Below are 25924 nucleotides of genomic sequence, written 5' to 3' on the forward strand. Positions count from 1 at the left end.
CACTATCCTCTATACTGCGTATTATATAGCACTGCTGCAGCTCTGTACAATCAACTGTTGTTTATTATCTCTTTCTCTTTTCACCTGATATCATTTTGGTACAATGTGCAATAATCTGTCAGCATCAAATTGATGGTGATGCATGGTTCCAATCAACTTAATTATCTGCTAATTGTGTACAAATTGCTCCTTATCACACCAAGTACCTTTATCATAGGTACTATCAGCATCTTGCAATCATATTATATAGTATTTCTGCAGCTCTGCATACAGCGGAACACAAATAAGAAATTGTTGTTCATTTTCTCCTTCTTTTTCCACCTGATACCATTTTGGTATAATTGTAATAATCTGATAATTGATGGTGATGTATGGGTCTAATCAATTTATTTGACTGCTAATTGTGTACAAATTGCTCTTTATCACACCTAATACCTTTATCATAGGTACTATCAGCATCCTGCAATCAAGCAGCCCATTGTCTATCAACCAATCTCAAAAATTTTTACCTATCAGTATCGTTTCCTTTTCCTCACTTTATACTATCTTCAGGACTCTCACCACTGATTCAGGGGTAATTATCCCGGTCTAACGGTGGCAGCAGATCCCCTATTTTCCTCCTCCACCCATTCTCTTGTCTTTTCTTTTCTCTTATTTCTCCATTTTCGTGAACTCTCATCAGTGATTCTCGAGCCCTCGATATCAAATATTTTTTCTACTATCATACCACACTGGTAACTCCCGAATCCTTCCGATCTTGGAAGCTAAGCAGTGTAGGGCTGGGTCAGTACTCGAGTGGGAGACTCTCGAGGAATACTCAGTTTAGTAGAAATTCCTGGACGGTTTTGCTCAGCGTCTAACACTGACAGCAGATTCATCTTGCTCATTCCATCTTTAATCATCCCATCTGTCTCCTCATCATCGCTCATGAGAGAATAAAAACGCTTCAATTTTCAGGGTCTCCAGCTGTTATTATCGCACCCAGGCATTCCAGAACAATATTCAGTATTTACACTGTAATTAATTCGTTCTGTGTTCCCCCCTTTCTTTTCCCCAACTCCCCCCCACCCTTCCCCCCACCCCTACCTCCAATTTTTGACAGTAAACTCTACTATTTTATCAATTGTTGTTAATAAAAGTTATATTTAAAAATTCATTTATAATTTTTACTTATTGTCTCTTCTGAGACCTCTTAAACATACAAGAGTGCACCCACAAAAGAGTCTTCTTCTCTCCCTTTTGTTGTATGTCTTACCACTGACTCAGGGTGCACCACCAAACTCAAGATAACATTAGAAAACTCAGATTTTCTCGTTGTATTATGTATTTTGGTTCTAACAATATCTATTAGATACCTTACCATTCTCCAGTGCGGTATACCCCCAATACATTCATGTATTCAGTACACTGAGTCAAGACTCAGTTTTCCATACCTTGCACGGATTTATATACCTTGCTATAGGATCTCTTTCCTTTTGTATAGTAGTCGCTTCTGTTATAACAACATTCCCTTTCCTCTTTTCATTTTTTCCCCCCACTGTATATTGTTATATTCAAGGCAATGACAGCATTTTCATTAAAAACTGAACTAACATCCAAACGTAGAAACGTAGAGGAATTTGGAGATATTTTTTCAGATACCTTCCACAATCCCAGCACTCCCAAAGACTGGAAATCTGATTTATCAAAATTACAGAAAAACCTTCAAAAAAGGATTAGGCTCACCTGGGATATCACTACATTAGAAAACTACCACAAAAATAAATTATCACCCAGAGGCTTACGACCACGTATCTTCCCCTCCTTCCCTTTGGCCACAGACAACCTTAAAACTGAATGGGAAAACAGCCTATTAAAATGTTCTAATGAACTAATTCTAATCTTGATCAAACATGACAATCTGATATTAGATCAAGTAGAAAAAAATATCGAAGAATTGGGTCAAAACTTAGAAACCTGGGAGAAAGACCTATCTTTCCAAAACACATTTGAAAAATACAAGAAAGATCTGGATATATATGAAACCAATATTATAGAAAGGAAACGCACCAAATTCCTACGAGACAAAAACGACTTCTCCCTAGGAAAAATCTTTCATTGGCATTCTCCCACTCTACGTCCTAGAGGAGGACCACCTAGAGAAGATCCGAGCTCTTCGGAATTAGAATCATCATACAGTGAAGACTCCGCCACGGAACATCCTGAAGGAAGTACCCACACCCATAGATACAACAAAAGTGAGGACCCTTTTTTAGGGAGAGGCCAACATACCAGAGGCAGAAGCAAGCCACAAGGCCGACAAGAAGGGGGGGGACGAAACACAGACAGAAACAAGCGAGATTGGACCACCCCAAGAACATCTCACTATCCGGTACGGACAACCAGGAAGTGACAACTACCGACAAATTGCAAATTATCAACCTCAGTACCAAAATCATTACGGAAGATCAATTAGAGGTTCTTAGCAAGGGTCTATCTTTTTCACCCACATCACCCTTTGATAGGTTTCTGTGGGAGAAGGATCTCAGACTCTTCGGCCGCAAATTATTATTAAAAATTTTTTTTGCTAAATCCTCTGTTGACTCAAGTATTATGACTTCACTATCCAGCCATTCAGGACTTTTGGAGGATCCTAGTGTATCAATAACACCACTGACCGAAGAAGATTATACAGCTATCCAAATACTGGAGGAGCTGCATATGGAATCAGCCTCGGACATCCCTGCTTCACGAAAAATAAGACCCACATGCAAACTGAAGTCCACCTTTTTCCCTCCTGACACCAACAGCCCAGAAATCAGGGTCTTTTTGGATCTAGTCTCCAAAGAATTTGACGAGATCCAGACCAATTCTCGTAAAAGATGTCTCACTAAAAATCTCAAATACAGAGAGAGACAAGCTCTTAAAGAGATTAAAACATGGACTGACACCGTTATCAAACCCTCGGATAAGGGTGGTAACATTGTCATATGGCCCATCGCAATGTATGAAGAGGAAGCACGGAGACAACTGTTGGACACATCCTGTTATATCAGATTGCCACTTAATCCCACAATAAAATTCCACAAGCAATACATGCACATGATTACAGAGGCATTTGCCACTGGAGCTATCACACAACAAGAGGCTAAATACCTTGAGGTCTCGAATCCCAGGGTTCCTACCTTTTACTTATTGCCAAAAATACACAAGAATATCAACAAACCACCTGGGAGACCCATAGTGTCAGGGAATGGGGGACTCTTGGAAACCCCAAGCAAATTTCTGGATTTACATCTCAGAGACCATGTCATGACATTACCCTCCTACCTTAAGGACACTTCTGATCTCCTAAGGAAAATACATGACATATGTCTAGATGAGAACTGTATCCTAGTCACCTTAGATGTGGAAGCCCTGTATAGCAGTATTTCACACTCACAAGGAATACAAGCCACCAAATTCTTCCTGGATATGGAAGAAAAAAATGTATTTCATGATTTCCTATGTGAAATGTTGAGTTTTGTTCTCAATAAGAATTATTTCACCTTTGGTGACCAATTTTTTCAGCAAATTCGGGGAACAGCAATGGGTGCAGCCTGTGCACCCACATATGCCAACCTGTTCCTCGGCTGGTGGGAACAAACAATAGTCTTCAACAATGATAATCATATCTACACAAAACATATCATCAATTGGCTGAGATATATTGATGATATCTTTGTGATCTGGGAAGGAGATGAGAAACTCCTGTTGGACTTCATTAACATCCTCAATGTAAACGATTTGAACATTTTTCTCACTCAATCAGTAGAGACAAGATATCTTTTTTGGACTTGAATATCTACAAGACAACAAGTGGGACTTTGGCTACAGAACTCTTTCGTAAGGATACAGCCACAAACAGTATATTGCACCAAACAAGCTCACATTTCCCACCTACTATTGAAAACATCCCAAAAGGGGAATTTCTTCGTCTTAGACGCAACTGCACAGAGGAGAAGGTGTTCAAACAGAAAAGCAGAGAACTTATGACCAGGTTACAAGCTCGGGGATACAGTAAACGCTCTCTGAAGAGAGCCCAACAATCTATTTCAAAAACCAACAGGGAATCCCTGATCTTCCAGGACAAACCCCAAGAACAAAAGGCTGACACCAAGATTCGATTTGTAGGGACCTTCTGTCCCGAATGGCGTCTACTAAAAAAGGCCATTCAGAAACATCTACCTGTCCTACATCTGGATCCAGAGTTATCACCTTTATTGGATCCCACTTTACAAATCAGTTGGAGGAGATCTAAGAACATCAAAGATACGTTGGTTCAGAGCCATTTTTCACGTGAAATGACCAAATCCAAACTCCCTAAGGGATCCTTTCCATGTGGGCAATGTAAGGCTTGCCCACAGATACAGATAACTGACTGTGTCAAGGACAGACATGGCAAGGATATTTCCATACAACACTTCTTCAACTGCGACACACAAGGAGTAGTCTATTGTCTAACCTGTCCTTGCAATCAACGATATGTAGGCATGACGACTAGAAAATTCAAAACTAGGATTTTAGAACATATGGGCTCCATTCGCAACTCATCGTCAGATCTTCAAAAAGGCAAAAAACTAACATCAGTAGCCAGACACTACCATGCTGCACATCATGACTCACCAAGTGATATGCGCGCCTTTGGCCTAGATAGGGTCCATCTAGGCATACGCGGTGGTGACTTAAGCAAAGAACTTATTAAGAAGGAAAGTGAATGGACTTTCAGGTTAGGTTGTCTCAAACCATTGGGTCTGAATGAATACATCAATTACAGTGCATTTCTGTAACCTACTTTCTATATAGCACCCATTAAGTGTCCTCGCTTCCTTCCCTTACACCCCCCAGTACACTCACATCCAGTACACCCCCATTCATAACACATCACATTCACCCTTCTTTCATCAGCACTTTCACGCCCACCTCCACCACATACTCAGCACCATCACATCCGCAGTCCATTCACATGCACCTCACATCCATCCCATTACAGAGACCCAGCAAATTCCGACATATTTCACAACCTACTAACACGTTTCCACACAGCACTCCCAGTGTCAACCCACTCCTATCCCTTACATCTCTACCCCCCTTCCTCATCTCACCATATCATTATACTTCTCGCCCACACAGGATCATCACCTTCGACACCACACACACATTCCCACCACACTGCAAACCACAACACCCCAACACCCCACAATCTCAAACCCCCTCCCCCCTTCCCCCTCTCTCCCCCCCTTTCCCCCCCCCCCACTCCATCCCCCCCATTCCTTTCCACCTCACTCCCCATCCTTTTCCATACCATCCTTTCTCACAATCATTCCCACCACTTCCATCGACGTCACTTGCATTATTAATCCAAAATAACATAAATAATATTTATGAATATCCTCATGCAATGTTTACAACGTGTTTGTTTATAACTCCAGACAAGATATGCTGTCCTAACATATTTTTCCAGTAATTATCATTTATTATACTTAAATTTAATCTATTCTTATCATCTAAATATTTCATAAACAATTTGTGAAAGCTTCAATTTTATTATTATTTTCATTCATTTTTATTCTTTTTTGCTAATTTTCCCCATTTTATTTTTATTTCCATTTTTTCACTATGTCCACCTATATAATAAGCAAGATGCTCATTTTTCATCTAATAACCTTGTATATTTCTCACACATATTCTCTGTTTTTTCCTTTTGTGCAATGGGCCACTAATTGCAAGCATAATAGGGAACCAATACTAAACAGAACAACCGTTCCACCTGTGCAGCAATTTACAAACGCAGGACACGCCTCCCTTTTGATTGGACAACGACCAGCTCCCTTGCAAGATAAAGCCTGCACTATCCCCTCTGGGAACAGGAAGTGATCAAGCCCGGTGAACGGGTGAAACTAGTTTTCCGTTCCCTACCCCCACTGCCTGGGTGTGACAGCTGATTCCGGACATCCTGAACCACGAGCCGCTCTTTCCCCAGCAGCCGCTGCATCAACCCGCAGCCGCTAGATACTACCGCGATGGGACCAGGAACATTGTGTCTCTCTTCTCCTCAGCCAACCTGACCACGTCTCCACAATACATCAGGTACTTTGATCGGCAGTGCGGCTATAAACGAACTGCTCAGCTCCTGAGAACCAGTGTATCCTGCATCTTCAATTTGCCTGGACTTTGACACGGACATTCCGTACTCAGAAAGTATCCTGCTCATATTAGTGACTGATCGTTCCATACAATTCCGGGTAATATCTGCTCAATCTCAGCATCTTTTTGCATATTTATATTTGATAATAGCATTCATCAAGCTGTTTTTTGCAAGTACCCGTTTTACAGATAGTCGGCATTTAGCGGCTTAATACCACATAGGATACTGTTTAAACCTTTATTTTCAGTCATCAATATTGATCTAATCATTTGGCTGAGCAATTTATCACTATCCTCTATACTGCGTATTATATAGCACTGCTGCAGCTCTGTACAATCAACTGTTGTTTATTATCTCTTTCTCTTTTCACCTGATACCATTTTGGTACAATGTGCAATAATCTGTCAGCATCAAATTGATGGTGATGCATGGTTCCAATCAACTTAATTATCTGCTAATTGTGTACAAATTGCTCCTTATCACACCAAGTACCTTTATCATAGGTACTATCAGCATCTTGCAATCATATTATATAGTATTTCTGCAGCTCTGCATACAGCGGAACACAAATAAGAAATTGTTGTTCATTTTCTCCTTCTTTTTCCACCTGATACCATTTTGGTATAATTGTAATAATCTGATAATTGATGGTGATGTATGGGTCTAATCAATTTATTTGACTGCTAATTGTGTACAAATTGCTCTTTATCACACCTAATACCTTTATCATAGGTACTATCAGCATCCTGCAATCAAGCAGCCCATTGTCTATCAACCAATCTCAAAAATTTTTACCTATCAGTATCGTTTCCTTTTCCTCACTTTATACTATCTTCAGGACTCTCACCACTGATTCAGGGGTAATTATCCCGGTCTAACGGTGGCAGCAGATCCCCTATTTTCCTCCTCCACCCATTCTCTTGTCTTTTCTTTTCTCTTATTTCTCCATTTTCGTGAACTCTCATCAGTGATTCTCGAGCCCTCGATATCAAATATTTTTTCTACTATCATACCACACTGGTAACGCCCGAATCCTTCCGATCTTGGAAGCTAAGCAGTGTAGGGCTGGGTCAGTACTCGAGTGGGAGACTCTCGAGGAATACTCAGTTTAGTAGAAATTCCTGGACGGTTTTGCTCAGCGTCTAACACTGACAGCAGATTCATCTTGCTCATTCCATCTTTAATCATCCCATCTGTCTCCTCATCATCGCTCATGAGAGAATAAAAACGCTTCAATTTTCAGGGTCTCCAGCTGTTATTATCGCACCCAGGCATTCCAGAACAATATTCAGTATTTACACTGTAATTAATTCGTTCTGTGTTCCCCCCTTTCTTTTCCCCAACTCCCCCCCACCCTTCCCCCCACCCCTACCTCCAATTTTTGACAGTAAACTCTACTATTTTATCAATTGTTGTTAATAAAAGTTATATTTAAAAATTCATTTATAATTTTTACTTATTGTCTCTTCTGAGACCTCTTAAACATACAAGAGTGCACCCACAAAAGAGTCTTCTTCTCTCCCTTTTGTTGTATGTCTTACCACTGACTCAGGGTGCACCACCAAACTCAAGATAACATTAGAAAACTCAGATTTTCTCGTTGTATTATGTATTTTGGTTCTAACAATATCTATTAGATACCTTACCATTCTCCAGTGCGGTATACCCCCAATACATTCATGTATTCAGTACACTGAGTCAAGACTCAGTTTTCCATACCTTGCACGGATTTATATACCTTGCTATAGGATCTCTTTCCTTTTGTATAGTAGTCGCTTCTGTTATAACAACATTCCCTTTCCTCTTTTCATTTTTTCCCCCCACTGTATATTGTTATATTCAAGGCAATGACAGCATTTTCATTAAAAACTGAACTAACATCCAAACGTAGAAACGTAGAGGAATTTGGAGATATTTTTTCAGATACCTTCCACAATCCCAGCACTCCCAAAGACTGGAAATCTGATTTATCAAAATTACAGAAAAACCTTCAAAAAAGGATTAGGCTCACCTGGGATATCACTACATTAGAAAACTACCACAAAAATAAATTATCACCCAGAGGCTTACGACCACGTATCTTCCCCTCCTTCCCTTTGGCCACAGACAACCTTAAAACTGAATGGGAAAACAGCCTATTAAAATGTTCTAATGAACTAATTCTAATCTTGATCAAACATGACAATCTGATATTAGATCAAGTAGAAAAAAATATCGAAGAATTGGGTCAAAACTTAGAAACCTGGGAGAAAGACCTATCTTTCCAAAACACATTTGAAAAATACAAGAAAGATCTGGATATATATGAAACCAATATTATAGAAAGGAAACGCACCAAATTCCTACGAGACAAAAACGACTTCTCCCTAGGAAAAATCTTTCGTTGGCATTCTCCCACTCTACGTCCTAGAGGAGGACCACCTAGAGAAGATCCGAGCTCTTCGGAATTAGAATCATCATACAGTGAAGACTCCGCCACGGAACATCCTGAAGGAAGTACCCACACCCATAGATACAACAAAAGTGAGGACCCTTTTTTAGGGAGAGGCCAACATACCAGAGGCAGAAGCAAGCCACAAGGCCGACAAGAAGGGGGGGGGACGAAACACAGACAGAAACAAGCGAGATTGGACCACCCCAAGAACATCTCACTATCCGGTACGGACAACCAGGAAGTGACAACTACCGACAAATTGCAAATTATCAACCTCAGTACCAAAATCATTACGGAAGATCAATTAGAGGTTCTTAGCAAGGGCCTATCTTTTTCACCCACATCACCCTTTGATAGGTTTCTGTGGGAGAAGGATCTCAGACTCTTCGGCCGCAAATTATTATTAAAAAATGTTTTTGCTAAATCCTCTGTTGACTCAAGTATTATGACTTCACTATCCAGCCATTCAGGACTTTTGGAGGATCCTAGTGTATCAATAACACCACTGACCGAAGAAGATTATACAGCTATCCAAATACTGGAGGAGCTGCATATGGAATCAGCCTCGGACATCCCTGCTTCACGAAAAATAAGACCCACATGCAAACTGAAGTCCACCTTTTTCCCTCCTGACACCAACAGCCCAGAAATCAGGGTCTTTTTGGATCTAGTCTCCAAAGAATTTGACGAGATCCAGACCAATTCTCGTAAAAGATGTCTCACTAAAAATCTCAAATACAGAGAGAGACAAGCTCTTAAAGAGATTAAAACATGGACTGACACCGTTATCAAACCCTCGGATAAGGGTGGTAACATTGTCATATGGCCCATCGCAATGTATGAAGAGGAAGCACGGAGACAACTGTTGGACACATCCTGTTATATCAGATTGCCACTTAATCCCACAATAAAATTCCACAAGCAATACATGCACATGATTACAGAGGCATTTGCCACTGGAGCTATCACACAACAAGAGGCTAAATACCTTGAGGTCTCGAATCCCAGGGTTCCTACCTTTTACTTATTGCCAAAAATACACAAGAATATCAACAAACCACCTGGGAGACCCATAGTGTCAGGGAATGGGGGACTCTTGGAAACCCCAAGCAAATTTCTGGATTTACATCTCAGAGACCATGTCATGACATTACCCTCCTACCTTAAGGACACTTCTGATCTCCTAAGGAAAATACATGACATATGTCTAGATGAGAACTGTATCCTAGTCACCTTAGATGTGGAAGCCCTGTATAGCAGTATTTCACACTCACAAGGAATACAAGCCACCAAATTCTTCCTGGATATGGAAGAAAAAAATGTATTTCATGATTTCCTATGTGAAATGTTGAGTTTTGTTCTCAATAAGAATTATTTCACCTTTGGTGACCAATTTTTTCAGCAAATTCGGGGAACAGCAATGGGTGCAGCCTGTGCACCCACATATGCCAACCTGTTCCTCGGCTGGTGGGAACAAACAATAGTCTTCAACAATGATAATCATATCTACACAAAACATATCATCAATTGGCTGAGATATATTGATGATATCTTTGTGATCTGGGAAGGAGATGAGAAACTCCTGTTGGACTTCATTAACATCCTCAATGTAAACGATTTGAACATTTTTCTCACTCACTCAATCAGTAGAGACAAGATATCTTTTTTGGACTTGAATATCTACAAGACAACAAGTGGGACTTTGGCTACAGAACTCTTTCGTAAGGATACAGCCACAAACAGTATATTGCACCAAACAAGCTCACATTTCCCACCTACTATTGAAAACATCCCAAAAGGGGAATTTCTTCGTCTTAGACGCAACTGCACAGAGGAGAAGGTGTTCAAACAGAAAAGCAGAGAACTTATGACCAGGTTACAAGCTCGGGGATACAGTAAACGCTCTCTGAAGAGAGCCCAACAATCTATTTCAAAAACCAACAGGGAATCCCTGATCTTCCAGGACAAACCCCAAGAACAAAAGGCTGACACCAAGATTCGATTTGTAGGGACCTTCTGTCCCGAATGGCGTCTACTAAAAAAGGCCATTCAGAAACATCTACCTGTCCTACATCTGGATCCAGAGTTATCACCTTTATTTGATCCCACTTTACAAATCAGTTGGAGGAGATCTAAGAACATCAAAGATACGTTGGTTCAGAGCCATTTTTCACGTGAAATGACCAAATCCAAACTCCCTAAGGGATCCTTTCCATGTGGGCAATGTAAGGCTTGCCCACAGATACAGATAACTGACTGTGTCAAGGACAGACATGGCAAGGATATTTCCATACAACACTTCTTCAACTGCGACACACAAGGAGTAGTCTATTGTCTAACCTGTCCTTGCAATCAACGATATGTAGGCATGACGACTAGAAAATTCAAAACTAGGATTTTAGAACATATGGGCTCCATTCGCAACTCATCGTCAGATCTTCAAAAAGGCAAAAAACTAACATCAGTAGCCAGACACTACCATGCTGCACATCATGACTCACCAAGTGATATGCGCGCCTTTGGCCTAGATAGGGTCCATCTAGGCATACGCGGTGGTGACTTAAGCAAAGAACTTATTAAGAAGGAAAGTGAATGGACTTTCAGGTTAGGTTGTCTCAAACCATTGGGTCTGAATGAATACATCAATTACAGTGCATTTCTGTAACCTACTTTCTATATAGCACCCATTAAGTGTCCTCGCTTCCTTCCCTTACACCCCCCAGTACACTCACATCCAGTACACCCCCATTCATAACACATCACATTCACCCTTCTTTCATCAGCACTTTCACGCCCACCTCCACCACATACTCAGCACCATCACATCCGCAGTCCATTCACATGCACCTCACATCCATCCCATTACAGAGACCCAGCAAATTCCGACATATTTCACAACCTACTAACACGTTTCCACACAGCACTCCCAGTGTCAACCCACTCCTATCCCTTACATCTCTACCCCCCTTCCTCATCTCACCATATCATTATACTTCTCGCCCACACAGGATCATCACCTTCGACACCACACACACATTCCCACCACACTGCAAACCACAACACCCCAACACCCCACAATCTCAAACCCCCTCCCCCCTTCCCCCTCTCTCCCCCCCTTTCCCCCCCCCCACTCCATCCCCCCCATTCCTTTCCACCTCACTCCCCATCCTTTTCCATACCATCCTTTCTCACAATCATTCCCACCACTTCCATCGACGTCACTTGCATTATTAATCCAAAATAACATAAATAATATTTATGAATATCCTCATGCAATGTTTACAACGTGTTTGTTTATAACTCCAGACAAGATATGCTGTCCTAACATATTTTTCCAGTAATTATCATTTATTATACTTAAATTTAATCTATTCTTATCATCTAAATATTTCATAAACAATTTGTGAAAGCTTCAATTTTATTATTATTTTCATTCATTTTTATTCTTTTTTGCTAATTTTCCCCATTTTATTTTTATTTTTATTTCCATTTTTTCACTATGTCCACCTATATAATAAGCAAGATGCTCATTTTTCATCTAATAACCTTGTATATTTCTCACACATATTCTCTGTTTTTTCCTTTTGTGCAATGGGCCACTAATTGCAAGCATAATAGGGAACCAATACTAAACAGAACAACCGTTCCACCTGTGCAGCAATTTACAAACGCAGGACACGCCTCCCTTTTGATTGGACAACGACCAGCTCCCTTGCAAGATAAAGCCTGCACTATCCCCTCTGGGAACAGGAAGTGATCAAGCCCGGTGAACGGGTGAAACTAGTTTTCCGTTCCCTACCCCCACTGCCTGGGTGTGACAGCTGATTCCGGACATCCTGAACCACGAGCCGCTCTTTCCCCAGCAGCCGCTGCATCAACCCGCAGCCGCTAGATACTACCGCGATGGGACCAGGAACATTGTGTCTCTCTTCTCCTCAGCCAACCTGACCACGTCTCCACAATACATCAGGTACTTTGATCGGCAGTGCGGCTATAAACGAACTGCTCAGCTCCTGAGAACCAGTGTATCCTGCATCTTCAATTTGCCTGGACTTTGACACGGACATTCCGTACTCAGAAAGTATCCTGCTCATATTAGTGACTGATCGTTCCATACAATTCCGGGTAATATCTGCTCAATCTCAGCATCTTTTTGCATATTTATATTTGATAATAGCATTCATCAAGCTGTTTTTTGCAAGTACCCGTTTTACAGATAGTCGGCATTTAGCGGCTTAATACCACATAGGATACTGTTTAAACCTTTATTTTCAGTCATCAATATTGATCTAATCATTTGGCTGAGCAATTTATCACTATCCTCTATACTGCGTATTATATAGCACTGCTGCAGCTCTGTACAATCAACTGTTGTTTATTATCTCTTTCTCTTTTCACCTGATACCATTTTGGTACAATGTGCAATAATCTGTCAGCATCAAATTGATGGTGATGCATGGTTCCAATCAACTTAATTATCTGCTAATTGTGTACAAATTGCTCCTTATCACACCAAGTACCTTTATCATAGGTACTATCAGCATCTTGCAATCATATTATATAGTATTTCTGCAGCTCTGCATACAGCGGAACACAAATAAGAAATTGTTGTTCATTTTCTCCTTCTTTTTCCACCTGATACCATTTTGGTATAATTGTAATAATCTGATAATTGATGGTGATGTATGGGTCTAATCAATTTATTTGACTGCTAATTGTGTACAAATTGCTCTTTATCACACCTAATACCTTTATCATAGGTACTATCAGCATCCTGCAATCAAGCAGCCCATTGTCTATCAACCAATCTCAAAAATTTTTACCTATCAGTATCGTTTCCTTTTCCTCACTTTATACTATCTTCAGGACTCTCACCACTGATTCAGGGGTAATTATCCCGGTCTAACGGTGGCAGCAGATCCCCTATTTTCCTCCTCCACCCATTCTCTTGTCTTTTCTTTTCTCTTATTTCTCCATTTTCGTGAACTCTCATCAGTGATTCTCGAGCCCTCGATATCAAATATTTTTTCTACTATCATACCACACTGGTAACGCCCGAATCCTTCCGATCTTGGAAGCTAAGCAGTGTAGGGCTGGGTCAGTACTCGAGTGGGAGACTCTCGAGGAATACTCAGTTTAGTAGAAATTCCTGGACGGTTTTGCTCAGCGTCTAACACTGACAGCAGATTCATCTTGCTCATTCCATCTTTAATCATCCCATCTGTCTCCTCATCATCGCTCATGAGAGAATAAAAACGCTTCAATTTTCAGGGTCTCCAGCTGTTATTATCGCACCCAGGCATTCCAGAACAATATTCAGTATTTACACTGTAATTAATTTGTTCTGTGTTCCCCCCTTTCTTTTCCCCAACTCCCCCCCACCCTTCCCCCCACCCCTACCTCCAATTTTTGACAGTAAACTCTACTATTTTATCAATTGTTGTTAATAAAAGTTATATTTAAAAATTCATTTATAATTTTTACTTATTGTCTCTTCTGAGACCTCTTAAACATACAAGAGTGCACCCACAAAAGAGTCTTCTTCTCTCCCTTTTGTTCCATATCTCTTTACATATACCTGAGTATGGATGGGCGAGATATGATGGTGCGATACACAGTGAACGGAATGAACTTCCGGGGTTGCGTTCCAACAACCGGAAGTCGGCCGCACCACATGACGGGAACTTCCGTCTTTGAGAGACTCGCTGACGGCAGGGATCGGAGACGTGACGTCTCCATGGCAACACATGCAAACAGGAAAGACGTCAGCGGAAACCAGCCAAAACCGGTGATTTCAGTAGTCAGATCAAGTGTAAATCATGGACGCTAATACCCAGGATGGGAGGCAAACCTCATGTATAATGTTGACCTTATGGATCCATTCCTTTTTTTGCATGTAACCAATTTAGATACAGAATGTAATTTTATGGATACATTTTAGAATAACGTAATATATGGACATTGCATTTAACTGATGTGTATGTGTACTATATATAAATATAGGTTTTTAGGTTGTATTTGGATTGTATATGTATTAATTTTGATGGTGGAACCTGATTGGCGGAGGAGGATATGAAACATAGCCAGAGGGGTATAAAGAGACCAGTGGGGTCACTTCCACCATGCACCCTGAGGAAGGATTTGTTATCCGAAACGCGTTGGTGAATTACACAGGAGGACCCTAGGCTGAACCACACCACGTATGTTGGTACTAATATTTTTTTGGCAAGGATTGTTGCAACCTAAAAATTATTTTTCCTTGTTCCATCTGAAGGGTACCAGTGGAAGTGGCCTCACCTTTTCTCATATAGGGAATCTCCTGTGTTGTTTTGATTTTTGTCTTGTGGACTATTTCCATTTTTATCTATTTTATTGTTCTAAAAAGTTTTTTAGTAATAAAAAAATCATAATTTTTCTGGCGGGATTTTCCATTTTATTGATCGCCCGGGAGCCAATAGTGTGGGGGTATCGGAGGTCGAGGACAGAAGTCGGGACCAAAAAGATACCTTTCAACGCACATAGGGCTTGATATAAAGGTAAGCCTGGTGCAGATGGGCGACCTATTATAAAGTTGATGTGATATGGTGTATTGAGAAGTTATCCATATAACAAGCATTGGGGGAGGTCCAGAATAGAAGCAAGGACCCAAAGATACCTTTCAACGCACATAGGGCCCATCATAAAGGTCAGTCTCCTAAAAATTGGGACTGAAAGGATCGATTGAAAATAAGGGGACTCACTAATTTGTTTTCTCTTTGAGGAAAAAGAAACTATACGGACCGGAAATTGTGTATAGCAGCGCTGGGAGATCGCCTCTTTATGTTATATTGTGACTAGAAAGGAGTGGTGCTCCTTATTTGGTGGTTTGCCGAGCTGCAGCTAGGGCGCAAGTTACTGTTACACATTTTTTTTTGACATGTGACTGATCCACTTAGGATGCTACTACACAATAATGTACACATTTTTTGAGGATCAACACAGTCATCTTTCAAAAAATTGGTATGCAAGTTTAGATTCCACTAGGGATAACCTAATATTAGGGCAAGTGTCAGCCTGATCAGTACACAGCTCAGTCTGGCTGCAAGTGTCCCACAGACATCAATATAGCCACCATTCTGATTCTACTGTGGTTGTTCTAGCACCCGAATAATCCCTCTCATCTCCCCGCAGTCTTTCCCGCCATCTCCCGTGACTGGGTGCCACCATGTTGCTGCTGGTCACCTGACTTCTGCTCCACCAACTGCAAGTCTCAGTCCGGTCAGCCAATTCCCTCTTCCAAACACTGTGCAGCAAGAGGGATAAAAGGACTCCTGGAGCTCCATCAAATTGCCCACAACAACGTCGCTGCTTCAGCTGCATCTAGGCTCTAGACTCCTGTGATCTGAGTCTCAGTAGCTCTGATTCCTCAGTTCTGTGATCTACAGGTCCTAGCCTGTAGATCACTAGCAATCTGCTAGTGTTTCCAATACAGAGTATTCCAGCAGCCTTTATCTAATCTACTACTTCTTCTACTACTGCTTCCTGACTGCCAGTTCCAACTGGTTCTAGTCTGGTCAGTGCAAAACCAGCACAAGTCAGTACAAGCCTGACTACTGTTCCAGTTTCCACCAGTTCCAGTCCGTTTAGTGCAAAGCCAGCACAAGTCAGTACAAGTCTGAATCCTGTTCCAGTTTCTACTGGCTCCAGTCCGACCAGTGTAAAGTCAGTATAAGTCTCACTCCTGTTCCAGTTTCTACCAGTTCCAGTTTGGCCAGTGCAAAGTCAGTCCCACTCTGACTTCTGTTCCAGTTTCTACCGGTTGCAGTCTGGCCAGTGCACTGTTGGTTCCAGCCTGACTCCAATTCCAGTTTTCTACCTGATCCAGTGTAGTCCAGTTAGTCTCAGTTCCAGTCTGTTCTCTTAAGAACTTCCTTGTTCATATTAAACTGAGACTTTTCCTAGTTACATTCTACCACCACATTCCACCAGTAATTTATCTGTAACTTCTCAGTGTCTGTATACCTGATCCGCAAGAGTTAAGAGCTTCCTGCATTAAACGCCCTCTACTGAGCAAATGCCAGAATCAGTCCTGAGTCCACAAGAAATCTGACAGCAAAAAGATGATGCTATTCTTGACATCAGTGATAAGGAAGATAACACCTAAAGCCGAGTACACACTAAATGATATCGTGGACGATGTGCCAGATTCCGACACTTTGTTCACGATATCATCTAGTGTGTATGCACGAAGTAGTTGACGATGTGTGCTGCTGGGCAGCGTTAGCGATATCCTCTGCTGGACCTGCATGCGATGAGTCCAATGGGTGACATCGTCATTGATGGACATGCTGCTGAATTAAGCATGGCCCCCACCCCCTTGCTGCCGGGCCACATTGCTGATGATATCATGCTGGGGACTCATCATTTAATGTGTACCTATCATAAGACAGTGATGATTAAATTGTCAACAGTGATGGAGATGATCACTGAGCCCTAAACTAATTTTAACATATAAAAAGATTATTCTTTATTTTTAATCATAATTTTACAGCAATTATAGGATTTTTATTGTCTTTGTTTCGGTCCATCTTGCAACAAGAACAATCAATGTCATGTTAAACTTATAACTTATATTTATTTTGTGGGGGCCCAAAAGAAACCAAACTCTGCAATCCAAACAAATTCCATTCCCTCTGTAGTTGCGGAAGTGACAAATCCTTTTTTATTTGTATATAACTAAAGGTCTGCATTACGTATTAGTTCTAGCATTTACAAAATCTTGGGTTTACCAAGTTGTATAAAATGTTCCTATCCTGCTGGGTTCACGTGATCTGGTCTTCCCAAACAGTGCCTTGTGTGTGATTGTTGTCATCTGTTGTTTGTTGTAAAGATCCACTGTGATGGAAAAGTCGCATCAACTGCTAATTACAGATTATGAATTTATGTGGTTATTCAGGTTTGTTAGCAAACCAAAAAAGAACACTAATGGGCAAAACCATGTTACACTGCAGGTGGGGCAGATGTAACATGTGCAGAGAGATTTAGATTTTGTATTTGGCAGACCCCTACCTGCGCAGCCTGGCTGCAAAGGCAGATGAACTGCCACCATGTTTCTGTCATGCGCACCACCACCATGTTTTGCTTTGCAGTGGCCGAGTGCGACTTCATGCAGCCTCCCTGAAAACAGTCCAGATCAACCTTTGTTCCCCTCACCACACCCCACATTGTGTTGTTTCCCCAACCACCCCCGCGAATGCCTCTGCCTATCAATCAGGCCATCAACGTTTACATCAATGCAATGCGATCGCATTTCCTGGCCTGTGCATGTGCAAAACGGGTTCTGCGCATGCGCACTGGCCTGCATATTGGGAGAATGCAATTGCATTGCATCTTCGATCTGTGCTGAATAAAGCCCTTCATTCATAACAATAGAAAAGGTTAAGTGGGCAATCTTGAAGTTTCTTACCCATTTAAAAAAAAAAGAAAGAAAAAAAAGAGTAAGTTACTGCCACTGAAATTGATCAACATAAGTCAAACAAGTTAAATTATACATGCATAATAGAGCCAGCTATAGTATAATGCACGAAGAACACTTAATGACTGGAGGTTTTGGTACAGAAAAGGAACTGTTAAATTTCAGATGCTGAACTTGATCCTTGCCAAGAGAAGATGAAACTCTGTTGTAGTTTTTCAAATAAAAAAAGCCAATTAATTATAGAATAGCAAGAATAATAATTGTAATCACTATCTTTGAAATTGTAGTTGATTATGCGATTATTGACACAAACTTAATGATAATGTTTAAAAATAAAAAGACAACAGCAATTTTATTTTATTTATTGGGGGGGGGGGAGGGGGGGGGGGTTAGAGGTGCACCATTCCTGTATGAACTCCAATAGCGAGTAAATACTTAGAGTGGACAATGTATCTCTGATTCCATCTCTATGTTATAAAGAAAAATCATTTAATATATGGCCCTCACATGTTTTATTTCTACTCTTATTCAACTCTTCATCAATAAAATCAATTCTTCTTACTCTTAATTATTACTATTCTAGTCAAATTTAGCGGTTGATGTATCAAGCAGAGAAAAGAGTGAAGAAGTGGACCAGTGAAGGAGTTGCCCATAGCAACTAATCAGCTAATACTAGTGATGTGCACCGGACATTTTTCGGGTTTTGTGTTTTGGTTTTGAATTCGGTTCCGCGGCCGTGTTTTGGATTCGGTTCCGCGGCCGTGTTTTGGATTCGGACGCGTTTTGGCAAAACCTCCCTGAAAATTTTTTGTCGGATTCGGGTGTGTTTTGGATTCGGGTGTTTTTTTTTACAAAAAACCCTCAAAAACAGCTTAAATCATAGAATTTGGGGGTCATTTTGATCCCATAGTATTATTAACCTCAATAACCATAATTTCCATTATTTTTCAGACTATTCTGAATTCCACCTCGTTACCACCTCACAATATTATTTTTAGTTCTAAAATGTGCACCGAGGTCGCTGGATGACTAAGCTAAGCGACCCAAGTGGCCGACACAAACACCTGGCCCATCTAGGAGTGGCACTGCAGTGTCAGACAGGATGGCACTTCAAAAAAATAGTCCCCAAACAGCACATGATGCAAAGAAAAAAAGAGGTGCACCAAGGTCGCTGGATGGCTAAGCTAAGCGACACAAGTGGCCGACACAAACACCTGGCCCATCTAGGAGTGGCACTGCAGTGTCAGGCAGGATGGCACTTCAAAAAAATAGTCCCCAAACAGCACAAGATGCAAAGAAAAATGAAAGAAAAAAGAGGTGCAAGATGGAATTGTCCTTGGGCCCTCCCACCCACCCTTATGTTGTATAAACAGGACATGCACACTTTAACAAACCCATCATTTCAGCGACAGGGTCTGCCACACAACTGTGACTGAAATGACTAGTTGGTTTGGGCCCCCACCAAAAAAGAAGCAATCAATCTCTCCTTGCACAAACTGACTCTACACAGAGGCAAGATGTCCACCTCCTCCTCATCGTCCGATTCCTCAACCCTTTCACTGTGTACATCTCCCTCCTCACAGATTATTAATTCGTCACCACTGGAATCCACCATCTCAGGTCCCTGTGTACTTTCTGGAGGCAATTGCTGGTGAATGTCTCCACGGAGGAATTGATTATAATTTATTTTGATGAACATCATCTTCTCCACATTTTCTGGAAGTAACCTCGTACGCCGATTGCTGACAAGGTGAGCGGCTACACTAAACACTCTTTCGGAGTACACACTGGAGGGTGGGCAACTTAGGTAAAATAAAGCCAGTTTCTGCAAGGGCCTCCAAATTGCCTCTTTTTCCTGCCAGTATACGTACGGACTGTCTGATGTGCCTACTTGGATGCGGTCACTCATATAATCCTCCACCATTCTTTCAATGGTGAGAGAATCATATGCAGTGATAGTAGACGACATGTCAGTAATCGTTGGCAGGTCCTTCAGTCCGGACCAGATGTCAGCACTCGCTCCAGACTGCCCTGCATCACCGCCAGTGGGTGGGCTCAGAATTCTTAGCCTTTTCCTCGCACCCCCAGTTGCGGGAGAATGTGAAGGAGGAGCTGTTGACGGGTCACGTTCCGCTTGACTTGACAATTTTCTCACCAGCAGGTCTTTGAACCTCTGCAGACTTGTGTCTGCCGGAAAGAGAGATCCAACGTAGGTTTTAAATCTAGGATCGAGCACGGTGGCCAAAATGTAGTGCTCTGATTTCAACAGATTGACCACCTGTGAATCCTGGTTAAGCGAATTAAGGGCTCCATCCACAAGTCCCACATGCCTAGCGGAATCGCTCTGTTTTAGCTCCTCCTTCAATGTCTCCAGCTTCTTCTGCAAAAGCCTGATGAGGGGAATGACCTGACTCAGGCTGGCAGTGTCTGAACTGACTTCACGTGTGGCAAGTTCAAAGGGTTGCAGAACCTTGCACAACGTTGAAATCATTCTCCACTGCACTTGAGTCAGGTGCATTCCCCCTCCTTTGCCTATATCGTAGGCAGATGTATAGGCTTGAATGGCCTTTTGCTGCTCCTCCATCCTCTGAAGCATATAGAGGGTTGAATTCCACCTCGTTACCACCTCTTGCTACAGATGATGGCAGGGCAGGTTCAGGACTGTTTGCTGGTGCTCCAGTCTTCGGCACGCGGTGGCTGAATGCCGAAAGTGGCCCGCAATTCTTCGGGCCACCGACAGCATCTCTTGCACGCTCCTGTCGTTATTTAAATAATTCTGCACCACCAAATTCAATGTATGTGCAAAACATGGGACGTGCTGGAATTTGCCCAGATGTAATGCACGCACAATATTGCTGGCGTTGTCCGATGTCACAATTCCCCAGGAGAGTCCATTTGGGGTAAGCCATTCTGCGATGATGTTCCTCAGTTTCCGTAAGAGGTTGTCAGCTGTGTGCCTCTTCTGGAAAGCGGTGATCAGGCCCGGCGCTACCCGCTCAGCAAAGGGATGCAGAGTAGGTAGGCGCCAAGCTCCAGAGGCGCCCTTCCCACTCTGCATCCCGCTGCTGCGCGGGTCTCCCTTGCTGCCAGGCCAACACAGTGTAGCAGTTTGGTGCCCCTGACACTGTGTACATTCACATAGAGGTAAGGAGATATGCAGCGTCAGCGTGTACTCCTGAGTCCCGGCCGCTCATGTAAACACACAGCGAACTGTAGTGTGAGGCAGAGGGGGCGGAGTTACGGGAGGGGTGGGCGGTGTTTCGGGGGCGGAGCCAGAAGGAGCCACAGTGGACTGCAGTGTGTAGCAGAGGGGGCGGAGTTTTGGGAGGGGTGTGTGCCGTTTCGGGGGCGGAGCCAGACGGATAAATGCATTTGTATGTCCCTTACATCCCCTACTGCCGCTGGCTGTGATGAAGCTGCAGGTGTTTGGGCTCCTGCCATATAGCTGTGAGTACTGCTGCTGTCTGGCTTCATTCAGGTTTATGCACAACACCATATTCCTATCACAGTTGCTGGCCCCTCCCCTGGGACCAGCCACCAATAAGCTGTGCTCCTTTCCAGACTGGTCCCTCCTCTCCTGTGTCCCATGTCTATTCTACTCTGTCTCCTCCCACTCCAGTATTCATGGTATGCTGCCTCAGCCTGCCTCTTCTCCAGCCCTCCCTTTTCTGTATATACAGAAAACAGTAAGTAGAGGAGATGGAGGAAAAAAAAAATCTGTTTAGCCATTATGTGTATAAGTGACACTTCTGCAGACATTATACATATACAGACGGAGCCATCTGTGCCTGGCGCGCCTACCGCCGTGTCCCTGACGTGCACATGCCCCATTCACTTGAATGGGAGCGTCTCTGTGCGCTCCCTGGGTGACTTGGTGGACGGATCGCCTAGTCACGCCGGGAACGCTGCTGTGCGATGGAGCCGCATCATATGAGCATGGCTCCATCTGTATACCGCTACTCCTGGGGCCAATATTCACTCATAAGCACACTGTTATTGGGGGCATTATGCATAAGCGCACTACTACTGTGTGGCGTAATTTGAAATGTGAGTACTATTGTGTGGCCACGTCCATTCCTTGTAAGGCCACACCGCATTTTGGGTATCCGTCCCTTTGTAAAGTATGGGAGGGCGCAAATTTATAGTTTGCAGGGAGGCGCCGAACACATTAGCATCGGCCCTGGCGGTGATACAAAGCGTAGCCTGCCTAGGAACGAGTTGGCGTTTGCGAGATGCTGCTACTGGTGCCGCCGCTGCTGTTCTTGCTGTGGGAGGCAATACATCTACCCAGTGGGCTGTCACAGTCATATAGTCCTGAGTCTGCCCTGCTCCACTTGTCCACATGTCCGTGGTTAAGTGGACATTGGGTACAACTGCATTTTTTTGGACACTGGTGACTCTTTTTCTGAGGTATGTGTACATTTTCGGTATCGCCTGCCTAGAGAAATGGAACCTAGATGGTATTTGGTACCGGGGACACAGTACCTCAATCAAGTCTGTAGTTGCCTGTGAATTAACGGTGGATAACGGAAACACGTTTCTCACCGCCCAGGCTGCCAAGACCTGAGTTATCCGCTTTGCAGCAGGATGACTGCTGTGATATTTCATCTTCCTCGCAAAGGACTGTTGGACAGTCAATTGCTTACTGGAAGTAGTACAAGTGGTCTTCCGACTTCCCCTCTGGGATGACGATCGACTCCCAGCAGCAACAACAGCAGCAGCGCCAGCAGCAGGAGGCGTTACACTCAAGGATGCATCGGAGGAATCCCAGGCAGGAGAGGACTCGTCAGACTTGACAGTGACATGGTTTGCAGGACTATTGGCTTTCCTGTGTAAGGAGGAAATTGACACTAAGGGAGTTGGTGGTGTGGTTAGCAGGAGCTTGGTTACAAGAGGAAGGGATTTACTGGTCAGTGGACTGCTTCCGCTGTCATCCAAAGTTTTTGAACTTGTCACTGACTTATGATGAATGCGCTGCAGGTGACGTATGAGGGAGGATGTTCCGAGGTGGTTAACGTCCTTACCCCTACTTATTACAGCTTGACAAAGGCAACACACGGCTTGACACCTGTTGTCCGCATTTGTGTTAAAATAATTTCACACCGAAGAGGTGATTTTTTTTGTAATTTGACCAGGCATGTCAATGGCCATATTCGTCCCATGGACAACAGATGTCTCCCCGGGTGCCTGACTTAAACAAACCACCTCACCATCAGAATCCTCCTTGTCAATTTCCTCCTCAGAACCAGCAACACCCATATCCTCATCCTGGTGTACTTCAACAGTGACATCTTCAATTTGACTATCAGGAACTGGACTGCGGGTGCTCCTTCCAGCACTTGCAGGGGGCGTGCAAATGGTGGAATGCGCCACCTCTTCCAGTCCAGTGTTGGGAAGGTCAGGCATCGCAGCCGACACAATTGGACTCTCCTTGGGGATTTGTGATTTAGAAGAACGCACAGTTCTTTGCTGTGCTTTTGCCAGCTTAAGTCTTTTCATTTTTCTAGCGAGAGGATGAGTGCTTCCATCCTCATGTGAAGCTGAACCACTAGCCATGAACATAGGCCAGGGCCTCAGCCGTTCCTTGCCACTCCTTTTTATTAAATGGCATATTGGAAAGTTTACGCTTCTCCTCAGACGCTTTTAATTTAGATTTTTGGGTCATTTTACTGAACTTTTGTGTTTTGGATTTTACATGCTCTCTACTATGACATTGGGCATCGGCCTTGGCAGACGACGTTGATGGCATTTCATCGTCTCGGCCATGACTAGTGGCAGCAGCTTCAGCACGAGGTGGAAGTGGATCTTGATCTTTCCCTATTTTACCTTCCACATTTTTGTTCTGCATTTTTTTATGTGTGGAATTATATGCCAGTATCAATAGCAATGGCCTACTACTATATATACTGCACACACCTGAAATGCATCACAGGTATGGATGGATAGTATACTTGACGACACAGAGGTAGGTAGAGCAGTGTCCTACTGTACCGTACTGCTATATATTATATACTGGTGGTCAGCAAACTGTGCAAAACTGAAATGCACCACAGGTATCGATGGATAGTATACTTGATGACACAGAGGTAGGTAGAGCAGTGGCCTACTGTACTGTACTGCTATATATTATATACTGGTGGTCAGCAAACTGTGCAAAACTGAAATGCACCACAGGTATGGATGAATAGTATACTTGACGACACAGAGGTAGGTAGACCAGTGGCCTTCTGTACCGTACTCCTATATATTATATACTGGTGGTCAGCAAAATTATGCACTGTACTCCTACTATATACTACAATGCAGCACAGATATGGAGCGTTTTTCAGGCAGAGAACGTATAATACTTGTGGTCACTGGTCAGCAAAACTCTGCACTGTACTCCTCCTATATAATACTGCTGGTCCCCAGTCCCCACAATAAAGCAGTGTGAGCACAGATATATACAGCACACTGAGCACAGATATGGAGCGTTTTTCAGGCAGAGAACGTATAATACTGGTGGTCACTGGTCAGCAAAACTCTGCACTGTACTCCTCCTATATAATACTGCTGGTCCCCAGTCCCCACAATAAAGCAGTGTGAGCACAGATATATGCAGCACACTGAGCACAGATATGGAGCGTTTTTGAGGCAGACAAAGTATACTGGTGGTCACTGGTCAGCAAAACTCTGCACTGTACTCCTCCTATATAATACTGCTGGTCCCCAGTCCCCACAATAAAGCAGTGTGAGCACAGATATATGCAGCACACTGAGCACAGATATGGAGCGTTTTTCAGGCAGACAACGTATAATACTGGTGGTCACTGGTCAGCAAAACTCTGCACTGTACTCCTCCTATAATACTGCTGGTCCCCAGAATAAAGATATTTGCACTGCAGTCCCCTGAAACAAAGTGAGAGGACGCCAGCCACGTCCTCTCACTATCATTTCCAATGCACGAGTGAAAAATGGCGGCGACGTGTGGCTCCTTATATAGAATCCGAATCTCGCGGAATCCGACAGCGGGATGATGACGTTTGGGCGCGCTCGGGTTAACCGAGCAAGGCGGGAGGATCCGAGTCTGCCTCGGACCCGTGTAAAAAGGGTGAAGTTCCGAGGAACCGTACCCGCTCATCACTAGCTAATACCTATCATTTTTATATAATATATTTTATACATGCTACCTCAAAGCTTTCCTTGGAAATATGGGTGATATAACTTCACATTGCCCACATACTCTGTTAAGGTTGCCATTCCACAGCATCCTTACACACCACCAATTGTTTTGTGCCAATAGTGTACATTTATTTTGTGTGGAAATTAAAACCACTTCAGTTGTTCACTAATTTACTTAATAAATACTTTTAAATGCTTTGCAGTATTTGACGTAAGCTTGCATTTTGGCTAAATGTGGGATCTTGGACATCTCATTCTTTCACATTTCATATGTCACATTCTAGAAGGTGCAACAGAATTGTCAAGTATACTGTGATTGATTGTAAAGGGCAACATGGCATCTTAAGTAGGCCATCACTAGTCCTGCATATTTAGCACTGTTTACGTAGAGATGTGCGGCGGGCACTTTTCGTGTTTTGTGTTTTGGTTTTGGTTCTAATTCCACTTTCGTGTTTTGGTTTTGCCAAAACCACCCTTTCGTCTTTTGGTTTTGGATCTGGATGATTTTTGAAAAAAACACACATAAAAACAGCTAAAATCACAGAATTTGGGGGTAATTTTGCTACTACGGTATTTTTAACCTCAATAACATTATTTCCACTCATTTCCAGTCTATTCTGAACACCTCACACCTGACAATATTGTTTTTAGGCCTAAAAGTTGCACCGAGGTGGCTGTATGACTAAGCTAAGCGACACAAGTGTGTGGC

The 25924-nt window shown here is 42.7% G+C and overlaps 3 pseudogenes; all 3 read left to right on the forward strand.

Annotated features, from left to right (window-relative positions):
- Positions 1-713: 713 nt before the first annotated feature.
- LOC134912322 (5S ribosomal RNA) lies at positions 714-832 on the forward strand (annotated as a pseudogene).
- Positions 833-7165: 6333 nt separating this feature from the next.
- LOC134912296 (5S ribosomal RNA) lies at positions 7166-7284 on the forward strand (annotated as a pseudogene).
- A 6343-nt stretch (positions 7285-13627) lies between these two features.
- LOC134912297 (5S ribosomal RNA) lies at positions 13628-13746 on the forward strand (annotated as a pseudogene).
- The last annotated feature ends 12178 nt before the right edge of the window (positions 13747-25924 follow it).

Source organism: Pseudophryne corroboree, chromosome 4, assembly GCF_028390025.1.
Source record: "Pseudophryne corroboree isolate aPseCor3 chromosome 4, aPseCor3.hap2, whole genome shotgun sequence".
Classification (NCBI taxonomy): Eukaryota; Metazoa; Chordata; class Amphibia; order Anura; family Myobatrachidae; genus Pseudophryne; species Pseudophryne corroboree.